The sequence below is a fragment of the Pinus tabuliformis genome, chromosome 5_2 (assembly GCF_031772625.1).
Source record: "Pinus tabuliformis cultivar Carrire ecotype Pingquan chromosome 5_2, CPIR1, whole genome shotgun sequence".
Classification (NCBI taxonomy): domain Eukaryota; kingdom Viridiplantae; phylum Streptophyta; class Pinopsida; order Pinales; family Pinaceae; genus Pinus; species Pinus tabuliformis.
Window position 1 is genome coordinate 19,305,455 of NC_142306.1, and position 17,258 is coordinate 19,322,712.

Consider the following 17,258-nt stretch of genomic DNA (forward strand, 5'->3'; position numbering starts at 1 on the left):
CAGGCCCTCCTTCACTCAGAAGTGGTTCAACTTCAGAGAAAGGTGTGGCATGACCAACATCTCCATGACAAGCAATTTCAGCCGGGAGATTGGGCTTTGTTGTATGACTCCAGATACAAAGATTTCAAGGGGAAGCTGAGAACCAGATGGCTCGGGCCATATTCAGTGGAAAAATGTCATGACAATGGATCTATTCTTATTCGGACCATTGATGAGGAAGCCATCCCCATGCTTGTCAATGGGCATCGATTGAAGATCTACAGGAAGCCTCCCTCAAGACAAGAGTTCATCAAAACTATGGAGAAGGGAGTATTAGTCATAGAGAAGGGTTCTGCCTCTGCTTTGGGCATACCCTGAAGAATTAAAAAAAAAGAAAAAATAAATAAATAATAAAGATCCTTGGGTGAAAACCTTTCTGAGGCGCCCAGGGCAGGTGGTAGGGGTGAAAACCTCATTGAGGCGCCCCTGCTATCTTTCAAAAAAAAAGAGAAAAGAGATAAAGATCCTTGAGTGGAAACCTCTTTGAGGCACTTAAGGCAGGTGGTAGGGGTGAAAACCTCATTGAGGTGCCCCTGCTATCTTTCAAAAAAAAAAAAAAAAAAAAGAGAAAAAAGAGATAAAACAAAAAGAAAAAAAACAAGATCAGCAAGTTTATCATGTGAAAGTTGCATGCAGATTGCAGGTGTTCTATGGAGGAGAGGAAGCCTCTCAACTCAAGGCCAAGGGTCCTTATCATGCAGCCAGGACACCTCACCAGCACCTCCTCCAAGAATGCTCATTTTCTCCAAGGTATGTGCATTTTCATTACAGCTTGAGTCTTCTACAGGAAGACGCAGATTTTCTACAGGAAGATGCGGATTTTCTACAGGAAGGTGCAGACTTTCTACAGGAAGAGCCGCCTTTCTACAGGAAGCTCTGTATTTCTATAGGAAACTTCCTGTAGAAGCTCAGAACGGCCCAGAATGCATTTCATGAAGAGATCTGGCGGCTAAGGGTGGGTTTGGACGCATGCACGCCACCACTGTCAACCATGCACATTGCTGCAACATTATTCCACCATCCTTGTCGCCATGCAACACAGTACCTGCATCAGCAAAGCAGATCGATGAGATCTCAAGGAAAAGCAAACTGTCAATGAAACAAATGCTGGAGATCTCACCTCTTATTCATCACAGTCGTCCAGAAGCACCAAGAGCATGATCGTGAGGCCATCTATCGTCGTGCAGCATGCACCCAAGGAGGAAGAACGGTTCCAAGACATCCCGCGGGAGTCCTGTAACCGTTAAACCTGCTAGAGTGGATACCATTCACCGCGCAGGCCATATGAAGTGAAACGTGGGCGCATGCAACCAAAGCATGCCATCCATCATCGGCAGCTCGTGAACATAAACCTCCGGGACTGTGTAAGATCGCCAGCAGCAGGTAAATCGATTCCTCAGCATCCCAAAGAGCCGAAACACCGTGTACAGCCACGCAGGTAAGTGTCTCAACCCTTCTTTCCTTCAGACTGCATGAATGTTACTTTGATTGATTGCTAAGCGTAAAGGTGAATGGGTTGAGCGACAGTGTGGCCATGTGGCTGGCCACGTCAGTCAGAGAATGGTCTATTTTGGATGTGTGAGTGGCAGCCAGGACAAAACGTATGGGCAGCATGCACGTGAGAAATTCCGTCGGGGAAAGAACGACTAATAGAAAAAGGCGGCGGTAGATCCGCGGGAATTGATGCGGCAGCAAGTGAACGCACAGTTGAATGATGGGGATGACGTCACCCAACGGTCCGGCGGGGACAGCTCACCCCCGCGCCACGAGTTCCGCCGAATTCAAAATCTAATCGGCTAGATTGCATTCATGCATGTATCAACCACCAGTTTGAACTCGAGCGGCGATCCTGATCCTTCTGCAGTGTGATACGCCGAGCCTTTGGCTATCAGAGCGGTCGAGAAGCACACCCAAGGCGCAGACCGACTGCAGACTCTCCCGAAAAATCGCGCGCTGCATTCTACAGGAACACTGCATTCTACAGGAACGCTGTCATCCTACAGGAACACAGTTTTCTACAGGAAAGCGGGTGCCTCACGTAAAAAGGTGGCCAATTAACGAGGTAACCCTGGACTCTTCATGCAACTGGTTATTAAAGGTGGTAGAATTGTCATTCACCGTCTGGTCATAGGAAAGTGGTGAAATTGCTGTATGTCGTTCCTATACTGCATTCTACAGGATGTTGAGTAATTAGAGTGTGTCATAAAATTTTGTGGGTTATGTTCATTATTCTACACTCTGTCTCAGAAACTAAACTCTCTTCCACCCTCACCACCTCCGGTTAAGAAAGTTGTGCCATCATGCTGGGTGGGTTTATTAGACGAGAACCCACTGATTCAGACAAATTGAGGAGAAATCAGGAAGTGGTGGAGCTCTTCACACGAGCACAATGGATATCATTTTTTGATAAGCTGCAGGGTTACGATGATGAAGTAGCCGAGGAATTCTTGCAGGCCCTGAGGCCAAAATCCAAGACTCTGGCCACAGTAAATTTCAGGGGCTTAAGCCTCAAGCTCACCCCGCAATCTATCAGTAGAATCACTGAACTTCCTATGGGTCTGCCGTGGGATAAAGAAGAACGAAAACTGAGCCAGCAGGCCAAGAAAGAGTTCTTCCCACCTGAGGAGGAATTCTCGGAGGACAAAAATGGGGTGCGAAGGACAAGTTTGTTGCCACCATGGAACAAAGTCAGCCTACAAATCATGAAATATATCACCTGTGAAGGTCGTTATAGCATCGTGTATGCATATCACTTTCGGCTTCTCAATGAACTAAGACATCGAATTGATCTTCCTGTAGAGCAGATACTGAGCATTCCTTATTTTTTGCTACAGTCCTTGATGGAGTGCGCTACAAAGCTCAAGGACAGCATACCAGATCAGGTAGCCCACCATGGGTTGATCAAGCTTCTTGTGGAGGATGCGCTCCACTCATATAAGGTTCCCCTCTCATGGGAATCATTCAGAAATTTAACGAGAGAGGGGGACATAAAGATGTTGATTGAATAAACGAGTTCCTCTAGCGGTGAGGAAGAAGAGGGAGTAGCCGAGAGTAAGAGAGGGAAAGGCCAAAAGATCCCAACTCCAGTACAGAAGAAAGAACGAAAGGAGAAGCATGAGGGAAAAGATGACAGAGCAAAAGAGGGCACACCCATCCTGTCCGCAAGAGAAAAGAGGTTGAAAAGTAGGACGGACAAAGCTGAGGTGGTCCACGTCAGCCCAAGCACCTCATCAACACCTGCAGCCAAAGCAAAAAGCAAAATCCATGCAGCCAAGCAAGAAAAGGTGGTGACATCTGTGTCTACAGGAACGCAGAAACAGGCTTCTACAGGAAGCCCAAAAGCGGTCCCTACAGGAAAACAGAAGCAGGCTTCTACAGGAAGCCCAAGAACAACGCCTACAGGAAAGCAGCAACAGGCTTCTACAGGAAGCCCAAAAACACAGACGCAGGCTTCTACAGGAAGCCCAAAAATAGAGAAGGGGTCTTCCACAGGAAGCCCGACAGTGGTCAAAACCGGGTCTTCTACAGGAAGCCCAAAATTAGTAAAGAAAGGGTCTTCTACAGGAGGGCCGAAAGTGGATAAAGCAGGGTCTTCTACAGGAAGCCCGAAATCAGAAAGGAAGGGGCCTTCCACAAGGAGCACTGGGAAAGTAAAAAGCAAGGAAGAGAAGGCTGGCATTCTCGAAAAGGAGGCAGCAGCTGCGCTGGCCGCCCTCAGCACACCTGCAAAGCCAAAGGAGAAGAGAGAAAGGGAGATCCCTCTACCTTTCTAAGCCAGGAGAAGTCAGAGAATGAAAACGGACAAGTCACAGCCTCCACCCAGTAGCCAAACCACCTTAGGGAGTGTCCCTACTTCACCGAGTGAGAAATCTCCCTCTAAAACACCGGTCACCCCCGAGAAGGGAAGCCCGAAAGTCACCTCCTGGACACGAAAGATAGGCCAATTGCCTTCCGAAGCCCGACTCAAAGAAACAGGAAAGAGGGAAGAAGTTCCACCCTCGTTGTAGAGCCTCTATTCTACACCTACTTGTCTACCATTTTCCTCAGTTTTTCCTTATCTTTCCTTCACTTTTGCCTCATTTTCACCATAAAACCACCCAGGTCATTACATTAGGTGTCATTAAGCATGATCAAGCAAGTTTTGCTAATGAATGACTATTTGTTTAGATTTTGACTTACTTGCAGGAATCCCGCAGCTATCTGACGATCCTGCAGCTATCTGAAGATCCTGCAGCCTTTTTGTTAAACGCAATGTTCCACGTGTCGGTTTGCTAGATGAGCCACATGGGCACTTAGGTATCAACGTGCTTGAGGTTCCTGTCCCATTTTTCCAGCCATCCACGTCATCTTTACCCATGGTCAAAGCTGGTCAAGTTACGGTCAACTCAAGGCTGTTTAACGGTGATTGTGAGCTGCTTGGTCACGTCATCTTAAACGGTGACTTGTCCACGTTCTACAGGTGGCAGGGGACATGATCCAACATGGGATTCATTACCCATGACGACAGAAGCATTAAACTCATCCACGCAGCCGTATGATGTGTCAAGGGACCATAAATACGCATGACTGTTTGTTGTTTTTCAGTTAATTAGCTGTACGAGTAGGCTATCTTAGAAACCTCTATAAATAGCTGCGTCTGCGTACGCTCATCAGACTTTTATCGGTTGTAATTTCTGAACTTGTGTTAAATTTAAGAGCATTGTGAACTCTGTTTTTTTAGTGCTATCCTAGCACTCTGTTTTGTACACTTTTTGCAAATGGAGGAATAGACATAGCACCGTTTTGAAGTTTCCAGATCTTTGAGTTTTCTTGTGGCTGAATGAACAGAGGGCCCCTGCTCATCTCAGCCTCTGTAAAGTATTTTATGTGCAGTATTTCTTTATTTTCTTATTCATTTCCTTAAGCATGTATAGTTTCATTTACTTGTTTTCCTTTCTTTCAAGCTGATCAGTGTTACTTCTTTGTAGGTTTCTTTTAGCCCGGGATTTATTTTTATGTGTGTGTGTTTGCTTTACAAACTAATGGTATTTGAAGTTGACAAATTCAAGTGTTGCCTTTGTTTTTTATAGCTGATTTTTAATCTTATTTCTCAAAGAGCTGCTAACACATGAATGATCTTCATCATAAACTGTTATCTTTTAAGATCAGAATATCACTAACTTGCAGTTAGTTTTGAGTGCTTTCTAGACTGTTCTTTCACTACTTTCTAACCATACTTTGCATAGTACATATGGCTGAAGTAGAGAGTTAGAAAGAGCAAAATATTACCACTAGTCTTTAAAGTAGAGTTTTGATTTTAAGTGCTTCTTAGACTATTCTTTCACTACTTTCTAATCATACTTTGCATAGTACATATGGCTGAAGTAGAGAATTAGAAAGAGCAAACCGTTATCATTAGTCTTTCAAGCAGATTTTTCTCACTTTTCTAATTCAACTTAAGCTACTTTCTATCCGTGCTTTACACAGTACATGTGCTTTGAAGCATCGAGTTAGAGAGAGATAATCTTTATTTTTTGGTTTTAAAAGTGACTTTCTTTTCTTTTATTAGCAGCAGCTTGAACGGTGTCTAGTGCCATTGGAAGTGGTCATTTGCTTTCAATTTTATTTCAAGTCATTTCAGTTCACTTATTCCTTTCAAGCATTTCCTTTCAAGCAAGTAGTTAGAGATCACTAAACACACACTTTCACTCATTTAGGATTCACTCTACACACACCATCACTCACTTGTTTATAAATTATCACTTCATCTTAGGAACATAATTAACCACAACAACACCCCCAACGATAAGAAAAACTCTAAGAGGTTACTTAAGTACATATAGTACACCTTCACTTCATCAGCTTACGAGCCCTGGGTTGACAATAAATACTAGCAATTTAGATAACACTAAATTGACTAAACACTCGTCACCACCAGGGGCAGAGAAGGCAGGGCCATCAAAGGCGGGAAAGGAAGAGCATGTTCCGGTCCCTAGTCCTCGACCAAGGACAAGGAGCAGGAGCAGAGTTGCTCAAGGATGAGAAAATGGTTTAGCTGGGGGGTGATGATGAGCCCCAATTTTTGGTACAATTTGGGCTCATTTTGGCCTATTTTACTTGCTCAACCATTCATCTTTTACTACTTATGCATTCATTTCTTAGTATATTCGTGTGTTTGTAGGAAGAAGGGCAGGCATTATATTTGTGTGGCTAATACATGGTGATTTCAGGTTCTTGGCATTAAAGAGAGAAAAAGACCACATAAATGGAGACAAGGAGACAACAAGGAGGACATTGCAGGTTTATAGGGAGGTTGTCTATGGCCTTAAATTACTTCCCTCGTAATTGTCACCTCAACTCCGAGCTCCAACAGCTCTCCCCACCGAGCTCAAAGGCAGCCAACACGTTCTACAGGATTAGCAGTTTTACAGCAGTTTGACTTCAGTTGGACAACCAAGCCCCACGAATGAAGGAAGCCAGCCTGATCATCATTTTGTATAAATATGCAAGTCGTAGCCTATGTTAGGGGCTTTTTGAACCTCTGGATTACTATTGTAATTGTTGTGCACGAGTTACAAGCTCGGTGTTTGTTTTTGTGTAAGCCAGTTTTGGCATGACATTAGATTTTTGAATATGAATAAAGGCAACCAGATTTGGATCTAGTTCTGAGCTTTTAAGGGAGCTATAGCTCTCAGGTTAGGGCCCAACCTGAGAGCAATAGATCTCCTCTGTTTTGTAATGTTATTTACCTTTTTTGTTCCAGCACTTTATTTCCTTGCTTTAACATGCAATTCGAAATTACAGTCTGCTGAGTTAGTTTTTATGAGATTGAGTGAGTTTAGCTTATGGTTAAATTGCTTTCAGTTGTCTAGTTAGACTAGCAGGTTGATAATACATTGGAGCTCCAAGAAAAAGGTTGAGAGAGCCTCCACTGCCATCTCTGTTTGGAGATTGGGGTGCAGTCTACACCAACCACCAAAAAAACGCAGTTCTTTACTTTATGCATGCTGCAACACAGTCACGTTTATGATAGATTTTTCCATGCACTTCACTCCTGAACCATACGCCTTCATTTATAGCTTCATGCACACTTCTTTTCACGATTTACATTGCTGTTCGTTGAGTTCATAACACATGTAGCATAGGTTAATGAATTCTCGTTTTGGTGACAGTCATCAGCAATTTGTTTTATTTACACTGCTTCTTACCATTCCATTTCCTTCTTCTTCATCTCGACCACGTCCAAAGCCACATCCTTGACCTCTGTTTAGCCCATCTACCTTCCAACATCTCCATTCCCCCACGTAGCTTCATTCTCTTAACCTTTCGTTGTTCTAGCCTTCCATCTTCCAACCAACTTCATACACTCGTTCTCCATCCTACTTCTCCACTCCTGAGCCATCACCAGCTTTATCTCTACCCTACATATCTCCCCCTACCATTCCATCACTCCACCATCACCTCAAACACCCACGGTAGGACATCCTGTAGCAATTTGTAGACTTCCTGTAGAAACCCCTGAGTTTCCTGTAGGATCCCCTGCAGACATCCTGTAGGAGGCCACTCACTCGGTTGCTGAGCCTCTGAACGTGAGGAACCTCTATGGACGGATGCTAAGGATCCCTGGGGACCTCTCCTAGCCTCCCCAACCTTTCCCAAGCTTTCCTTCCTTCCGCACCACCTCTGCACAACCAAACCCTAATAAGAACAAAATCACCATCACTCCATCCACTTAAAGAAAAAATACAAAAACATGTCTTTTAAGATGCAAGTAGCTTAGATTCATGCATTTTCACTTACTAGAAGTAATGGCATCATTGGTAGAAGTTTCATTCACATTCTTTGCATCATAGAGGTTAGACTAGTCAAATTAGGGTTTCCTAGGGTTTCCATGCTTTGATTTGCTTTCAGTTCATTTTTGCCAAATAGATTAGTTTTCTTTGAGCTAGCTTTCGTCCATCATTTAGCAAGCTTCTTCTGAGAGCCTATAGAAGTTGGCTTGAGCCCTAGCGGACTTGTGCCAGCTGGCCAAGTGACAGCTGTGACAAGAGCTAGTACTTGTGCATACAGCACCGTCGCTTCCAAGTTTGTACGAACTACCGGGTTGATAAAATTAGAGACAGGAAGCCCCAGGAGTTGTAGCATTATTTCTACAATACTGGAGCTCACCAGGGGCGACAAATTAATGCCCCTACTACGGGTTGAGATACAGTCGAAGAGTGACATGCACCACTTCTAGCATGGATTCTTACCTAGAGGTGTTCAGTCATAATCCAACACACGATAGCTTCATGCCACTGGTTTTTCAATGAAGCGCGATGAAAAATTGTGTGAATCAATGGTTCCTCTCATACTAAGTTGTATTACTATTGTGGTGTAGTTCATCAGTAGGGTAAAACTAACTTGTCTCATGACGGTCTAAACCCAGCTCACATTCCATATTGGTGGGTGAACAATCCAACACTTGGTGAATTCTACTTCACAATGATAGGAAGAGCCGACATCGAAGGACCAAAATGCAACATCACTATGAATGCTTGGCTGCCACAAGCCAGTTTTACCTGTGGTAACTTTTCTGACACCTCCAGCTTCAAATTCCAAAAATCTAAAGGATCGATAGGCCATTCTTTCACAGCTTGTATTTGTATTGAAAATCAAAATCAAATGAGCTTTTACCCTTTTTTTCCACACAATATTTCTATTCTAGTTGAGCTCATCTTAGGACACCTGCCTTAACTCTTAACAGATGTGCCACCCCAGCCAAACTCCCCATCTGACAATGTCCTCCACCCTGATCGACCCACCAAAATGTGCCTTAAGGAAAAAAAATAAGGGCAGTGCCCCATCTCCGCCCCATGGAATAAGTAAAATAACATTAAAAATAGTCGTATTTCACTTGCGTTGAAAATGACTCCCACTTATTCTACACCTCTCAAGTCATTTCACAAAGTCAGACTAGAGTGAAGCTCAATAGGCTCTTCTTTCCCCACTAATTCTACCCAACCTATTCCCTTGGTTGTGGTTTCACTAGATTGTAGATAGGGACAATGGGAATCTCATTAATCCATTCATGTGCATCACTAATTAGATGACGAGGCATTTGGCTACCTTAAGAGAGTCATAATTAATCCCGTCATTTACCCGCGCTTGGTTGAACTTCTTCACTTTGACATTCAGAGCAATGGGCAAAAATCACATTGCTTCAACATCCGTAGGGAACATCGCAATGCTTTTTTTTAATTAAAATGTCAGATTTCCCTTGTCCATACTAGTTCTGAGTCGACTGTCTGACGCCTAGGAAAAAGCCCCCGATAGGGGGCATTCTACGCCTGTAGCCCAATCGACACGTGACTACCGCCCTTTCTACGAGAGTAGCTCAAGCAGACTGCTGACAACCCACAAGTTAAGGGTGCAGACCCTTAGGGCCAGCCCTCAGAGCCAATCCTTTTCCCAAAGTTACGGATCTATTTTGCCAACTTCCCTTACCTACATTTTTCTATTGACCAGAGGTTGTTCACCCTTGGAGACCTGATGTGGTTATGAGTACAATCGGGCATGAACAGTACTTGGTCCTCTAGATTTTCGAGGGCCACTGAGGGCGCACCAGAAACCTCAAGATATGTGGTACTCTTCCAGCTGCTAGACCCTATCTCCGGGTGAACCGATTCCAAACTCGTCAAGCTATTAAAAAGAAAAGATAACTCTTCCTGGGGCCCCCGATAACATCTCCAGATTTCCTAACGTTGCCGCTTGCCGCCATGTCCCGGTTTGGGAATATTAACACGATTCCCTTTAGATACTTATACAGAGTGAACCCTTGATACAAGGCTTCCCCATCTCTTAGGATCGACTAACCCATGTCCAAGTGTTGTTCACATGGAACCTTTCCTCACTTCAGTCTTCAGTTATCATTTGAATATTTTCTACTACCACCAAGATTTGAACCAGGGGCTGATCCACCCAAGCTCATGCCCAAGGTTTCTCAATGACCCCCACATGATCCTACTCATTGGAGCTATGAAATTTCTTCGACGGCCGAGTATAGGTTGAATGCTTCAGCACCATCCATTATCAGGGCTAGTTGATTGGGCAGGTGAGTTGTTACACACTCCTTAGCAGATTCCAACTTCCATGAACACTGTCCTACTATCTTAATCAACCAACACCCTTTGTGGGATCTAGGTTAGCGAACAATTCGGCATCGTAACTCAACTTTTAGTTCATCCCGCATTGCCAGTTCTTCTTACCAAAAATGGCCCACTTGGAGCTCTCGATTCCATGGCACGACTCAATGGAGCAGCCACACCCTCTTACCTATTTAAAGTTTGAGAATAGCTTGAGGGCATTACACCCCCAATGCCTCTAATCATTTTCTTTACCTGATAAAACTCGTGTGTGAGCTCCAACTATCCTGAGGAAAACTTCGGAGGAAACCAGCTACTAGATGGTTCGATTAGTCTTTTGCCCCTATACCCAAGTCAGATGAACGATTTGTACGTCAGTATCACTGCGATCCTCCAACAGAGTTTCCTTTGGCTTCACCCTACTCAGGCATAGTTCACCATCTTTCAGGTCCCAACAGTTGTGCTCACAGTCTAACCCTTCGCATAAGCTCAAGGTCGGTCAAAGATGCACCCCCTAGAGAGGGGATCTCGCCCATTAGCTTCCTTGCACCTCACATGTTTTCAAACCCGCTGACTCGCACACTTGTTAGACTCCTTGGTCCATGTTTTCAAGATGGGTTGAATGGAGAGCCTGCCAACCAACAACATGAGCATGCAAGTGCACATGGCCCACCACAAGGGTGCACACTTCGTTCCTCGACCAACACAACGGCAAACTGATAGGTAGTAATCCACCCGCACTTGTGATGATGCAACAACTCGTGTTGGTTTGCACCTCAAGTCGAGCTAGAGACTAGCCTGAGCTGTTCCACATCCGACCGAGACACATCAACAATCTCCATCCACTTCCCTCCAGGAAATTTCAAGCACACTTTAATTGTCTTTTCAAATTCCTTTTCATCTTTCCCTCGTGGTACTTGTTCGCTATTGGTCTCTCACCCGTATTTTTCCTTCGATGGAATTTACCACCCAATTAGGGTTGCATTCCAAAACAACTTGACTCACCGACAATGCCTCAGGATGCGGCATGGTCCCAGCCCAAGGGGGCTATCACCCTCTCAGGCACCCCCTTCCAAAGGACTTGTCCTAGGTCCGCCACTGAGGACACTTCTACAGACTACAATTCAGGTGACACTGCCACCCAATTTTCATGCTAGGCTCTTCCCGGTTCACTCAACGCTACTAGGGGAATCCTTGTAAGTTTCCTTTCCTCCACTTAATTATATGCTTAAACTCAGCGGGTGTTCTCACCTGAGCTGAGGTCACAAAGTTGGAGCTAAATCTGCCCTACTTGATGGGAGGAAAAGAGAGAGAAAAACAAGTTCAAGCGATGCCACATAAAGCCTGCATCAGCTAACACCAACTGCTAATCCAAGGGGACAAGATCACTGCTTGCCGATGCATGCCACAAAACATCACTTGAGGTATTTCAGCCAACCACACCACATTGGGCACAGACGACTAGCTCTACTGCTCCCTAACATATTGCCGGGAGCATGTTTGAATGGGATGCAACACCTAGACAGATGTGCCCTCGATTGAGGCCTTGGGTGAAAATTGCATTCAAAAACTTGATGATTCACAAGATTATGCAATTCACACTAAGTGTCATGTTTCGCTACATTCTTCATCGTAACAAAAAATAAGATATCCATTGTCGAGATTTGTTTCCACTTATTACTGAAAAATCTGCCACAACACTGAATAGGGGTACCCCCGACAACAAATGTAAGGCTAAGGTCCAAAAGGAGGAAGGGAAGAAAAACACATGAAAGAAAGAGAAACAAAGGTGTCTACCACCCTCACAGGAGGAGGCTCAAATAGATAACAATCTCCATGAGCCCCACACCCTCACAAAAATGGGGGAAATGTATGGAACAACAATCAAGAAGGACTAGGGTGGCCACCCCGGGAGCTTGCACTACTTTTAATCCTTCCTGAACACTAGTCCACAACAATTCCCCCTTTTCTCTATAAATCTAGGGACCGAAAGGAAGAAGCGAAGAAAACAAGGTGAAAGAAATAGAGATCAAACGTGGCAACCATCTCACAAGGGAAGGCTCAAATAAAGCACAAGCCTCCCAAGCCCCGTGCCTTCACAAAAAGGGGGGAATTGAAGGGGACGACGATCGAGAAGGACTAGGGTGGCCACCCTGGGAGCTCACACTGCATTTCGTCCTTCCCGAACACCAATCCACAATAATCCCACCTTTTCTCCATAAAGCTAGGGGCTAGAAGGAAGAAGGGAAGAAAACAACATGAAAGAAAGGGATTTCAACTATGGCTAGCAACTCAAAAAGGGAGGCTTTAAACAGAGAACAAGCTTCCCCAACCTCGTGCCTTGGCAAAAAGGGGGGGACAATGATCGATAAGGACTAGGGTGGCCACCATGGGAGCTTGCACTACGTTTCTTCCTTCCCGAACACCAATCCACAACAATCCCACCTTTTCTCTGTAAAGTTAGGGGCCAAAAGGAAGAAGGGAAGAAAACAACATGAAAGAAAGAGATATATCAAACGTGTATATAGACTCACAAGGGGAGGCTCAAACATAGAATAAGCTTCCCCAACCTCGTGCCTTCGCAAAAAGGGGTGGAATGTATGGGACGGTGATCGAGAAGGACTAGGGTGGCCACCCCTGGAACTCACATTGCTTTTTGTCCTTCCTGAACACCAATCCAGAATAATCCCCCTTTTCTCCATAAACCTAGGGGCCAAAATCAAGAACGGAAGAAAACAACAAGAAAGCAAGATATATCGAACATGGCTACCGGCTCACAAGGGGAGGCTCAAACAGAGAACAAGCTTCCCAAACCCCGTGCCTTCTCAAAAATGGGGGAACTGTAGGGGACGGGGATCGAGAAGGACTAGGGTGGCCACCTCGGGAACTCGCACTAATTTTTGTCCTTCCCGAACACTAATCCACAACAATCCCACCTCTTCTCCATAAATCTAGGGGCAAAAGGAAGAAGGGAAGAAAACAACACCAAAGAAACAAAGATCCCAAGAAAAGAGAGAAGATCAAAAACACGCTGAGTAGATGTCCGCTAACCAAAAATAAATCATACGAGGCACCCAATCAAAAAGCATCCCACCTCTTCACACCCTCCCACATACATTACGACACAACACCCTTTCTAGCTTACAACATAAAAAATAAAAATCAAACAACCAAGCAAATAAATCACAACCTAAACATGACCACTAGAAAAGATAAGGGCCACGATGAGACCAGTGTCTGGAGCACGTTACTGAGAGGTAACAACCCCCCAACCTGACACAAGGCTTCAAACGACAAATAGACTACTAATAACAAACCCACCCCGCTATTGTATGCCTCTATGTACAAAACACCCAACAACCTTTCTAGCGAGAAAGTTAATGGGGGTCAAAAATCAAACTCCAAAGAGGAGTTATCATGGGCTGACACTCAACCTTGGCCCATGCCTTCAAATGAACAAAATAATGAGCACTTCCACTACGAATGAGTCTAAATTTATCCATCGTATTTCCCAAGCACCTCAACTACAGCAACCATGCCTGGCCAAACAGATCATCAGAAGGGCTCCCAAGAAACAAGCTTCCGAACCCCCTACAAAAACACATTGGGGGAAAGAAAAACAAAGGATGGGTGGGACAAGCACAAGCATCGCTTGCAAGCGCACAGATGAAAAAACAAGAATTACCTCAAGACAGGAAACCAACAATGTTCCCACCAAAAAACAAACCCACTCCCATAGAGACACACCACACAGTCTCACATTGCAATTGAAACCCAACCAACACGAACCAAAAAAGGAAACCCCTGCTATCGATGATCCCACCACAGGTTCACCTACGATAACCTTGTTACAACTTATCCTTCCTCTAAATGATAAGGTTTAATGAACTTCTCATGACATGGATGGCGACGAACCACCATCGTCGATGCAATCCGAACACTTCACTGGATCATTCAATCGGTAGGAGTGATGGGTGGTGTGTACAAAGGGTAGGGACATAGTCAACATGAGTTGATAACACGTGTTTACTAGGAATTCCTCATTGAAGACCAATAATTGCAATGGTCTATCCCGATCATGATGCAATTTGAGAATATTTCCTGATCCTCTCGAACTAGGAAGGAAAAATTGTTGGCTTCATTAGTGTAGTGCGCGTGTGGCCTAGAAAATGTAAGGGCATCACAGACCTGTTATTGCCTCAAACTTCCATGGCCTAAACAGCCATAGTCCCTCTAAGAAGCTAGCCGTGAAGGGGAACCTCTACGTAGCTAGTTAGCAGGTTGAGGTCTCATTCATTATCAGAATTAACCAGACAAATTGTTGCTCCACCAAATAAGAATAGCCATGCACCACCACCCATAGAATCAAGAAAGAGCTCTCAATCTATCAATCCTTACTATGTCTGGACCTGGTAAGTTTCCCCATGTTGAGTCAAATTAAGCCGCAGGCTCCACTCCTGGTGGTGCCCTTTCATTTATTCCTTTAAGTTCTAGCCTTGCAACCATACTCCTGCCAGAACCTAAACACTCTGATTTCTTAGAAGTTGCTGGCAGAGTCCTTAGAGCAACATCTGCCAATCCCTAGTCAGCATCATTTATGGTTGAGCCTAGGATGGTATTTGATCGTCTTCAAGCCCCCAACTTTCATTCTTGATTGATGAAAACATCCTTGGCAAATGCTTTCAAAGTGTTCCATCTTTCATAAATCCAGGAATTTCACCTATGACAATGAAATACAAATGCCCTTGAAAGTCCCTATTAATCATTACTCCGATCCCGAAGGCCAACACAATAGCACTAGACTCCTATCACATTATTCCATGATAATGTATTCAGAGCATAAGCTTGATTTGAGAACTCTAATTTTTTCAATGTAACAAAGATGGAGCCATGACCCAACCAATTTAGTCCAGGGGCATGCCACCGACAAAAGGGATAAAAGGGCAGGTGCACACCAAGTAGGCAGACCGACCTTTACGACCAAAGATCCAACTACGAGCTTTTTAACTGCAACAACTTAAATATACGCTATTAGAGTTGGAATTACTGCAGATTCTGGCATAAGACTTTCCCTCCATTGGATCCTCATTAAGGGATTTAGATTGTACTCATTCCAATTACTTGACTCAATGAGCCCAGTATTGTTATTTATTGTCACTACCTCCCCATGTCAGGATTGGGTAATTTGCATGCCTGCTGCCTTCCTTGGATGTGGTAGTCATTTCTCAGGCTCTCTCTCTGGAATCAAACCTTAATTATCCATCACCCATCACCACCATGGTAGGCCTCTATCCTACCATCGAAAGCTGATTGGGCAGAAATCTGAATGAAGAATTGCCAGCACAAGGGCTGTGAAATCCATTGAGCTATCATGATTCACCAGAGAAGCAGGCAAGCCTACACCAACCTTTTATCTAAAAAATGCATCCCTTCCAAAGAGTTGAGACTTGGTGCATGTATTAGCTCTAGAATTACTATGGTTATCTGAGTAGTATGGTACCATAAAAAAAAATATAACTGATTTAATGAGCTATCCACAGTTTCACAGTCTAAATTAGTTCATACTTAGACATACGTGGCTTAATCTTTGAGACAAGCATATGACTACTAGTAGGATCAACCAGGTAGCACCCTCCCACTTCAAAGGGAATCTTGGGGGCTCTCTTACCAAGAGCCAACCTGAACACCCATCAAGTCAAAGAGATATCAAAATATCATGTAAAACTTTTACGACTTGCACCTCTTGCATCCCAAGAAGGAATCACATGCAACATGCCAAGGACATGGCGAACAAATGGGTAGACCTGCCAAGCCACAATGCACCAAGGCCACTTCAGAGTTTGCAACAATGCCCCAACCAACAAGGAAACAAGTGATCACTCACCCACTCCCTTAGAAATGCCTCCAAAAGCCTCCACGCCCCGCATAGGTCCACCTAGGAGTCCACTCAGACAGCAGCAACAGTGGACCTTGATCTCCCAATTGCCTGCAGCAGCCTTGATGCAAAGGAAATAAATGGAGAATGATCAACCCAACCACACAACCTCTATATTATAAATGAGACTGAACCCTCCCTGCCTCGCACTGCAGCCCCTAGGAATCCACTCGGATAGCAGCAAAGATGGACCTCGATCTCCCGATTGCCTACGGTAGCCTCGATGTGAAGGAAAAGGAAGGAAATAAAAAGAGAATGACCGACCACAAATCCTATCACAGAGAGGCCATAAAAACCTCCCCGTCCTCACCCATGCCACCTAGGAGTCCACCTGAACATCAACAATAGTGGACCTCGATTGGATGATCGCCTATGGCAGCCTTGACACAAAGGCAAGGGAAGGAAATAATACATGACAAACCGAGCCTGCAACCTCCCTTAGAAATGCCCCACAACCCTCCCCTCCCCGCACAGAGGCCACCTAGGAGTCCATACAGACAGTAGCAACGATGGACCTCGATCGCATGATCGCCTGCGATAGCCTCAATGCCAAAGAAACGGAAGGAAATAAAACAAGACCAACCGAGCCCTCAACCTCTCTTAGAAATGCCCCCCGACCCTCCCCACCCCGCACTGAGCCCACCCAGGAGTCCACCCAGACAACAACAACGGTGGACCTCGATCACTTAACTACCTACGGCAACCACGATGCGAAGGCAAATAAAGGAAATAAATGCAAATCAAGAGGCTTTCTACACAATACAAGAACATATCCAAATAGGAGGAGGGATCGGGCAGCTCCGCACCCCATGCAACCTAGGTACAGGTAACCTAGGAGATTTCCCATAGCTTTACCAACTGGACAACGAATAATTTTCACCTATGGACACCTCCACGTAGAGGAGGGAGGTCAAAGCATTCCACCTCGAAATCCTTCTTCCAGATAGCCCGCACCATCTACGTATGTTGTTGGGAAAAGTATCCAATACGGAATGACCCTATCCCACTCTAAGGGTGATAGATCCTTAGCAACAATCAAAGCAAAGCTATCTAAGATTACTTCTTTATGAGATGCAAAAGGGGGAAGAAAGAGATCGACTCACTGATGTCTTTCGCCAATGGTTGATCCAATCTTTTCTCCTTGCTGCTTGCTCCCAGCTCCTTGTCTTCTCACGGGCCCA

General features: G+C 44.7%; 1 non-coding gene and 2 pseudogenes across 1 annotated transcript; all 3 read right to left on the reverse strand.

The window, feature by feature from the left end:
- Positions 1-8,026: 8,026 nt before the first annotated feature.
- LOC149157311 (25S ribosomal RNA) lies at positions 8,027-11,407 on the reverse strand. Its single transcript, XR_016262124.1, has one exon. It is a non-coding gene; the product is annotated as a 25S ribosomal RNA (ribosomal RNA).
- A 247-nt stretch (positions 11,408-11,654) lies between these two features.
- On the reverse strand, positions 11,655-11,808 carry LOC149157312 (5.8S ribosomal RNA; annotated as a pseudogene).
- Positions 11,809-13,953: 2,145 nt separating this feature from the next.
- Positions 13,954-15,769, reverse strand: LOC149157313 (18S ribosomal RNA; annotated as a pseudogene).
- Positions 15,770-17,258: the final 1,489 nt, after the last annotated feature.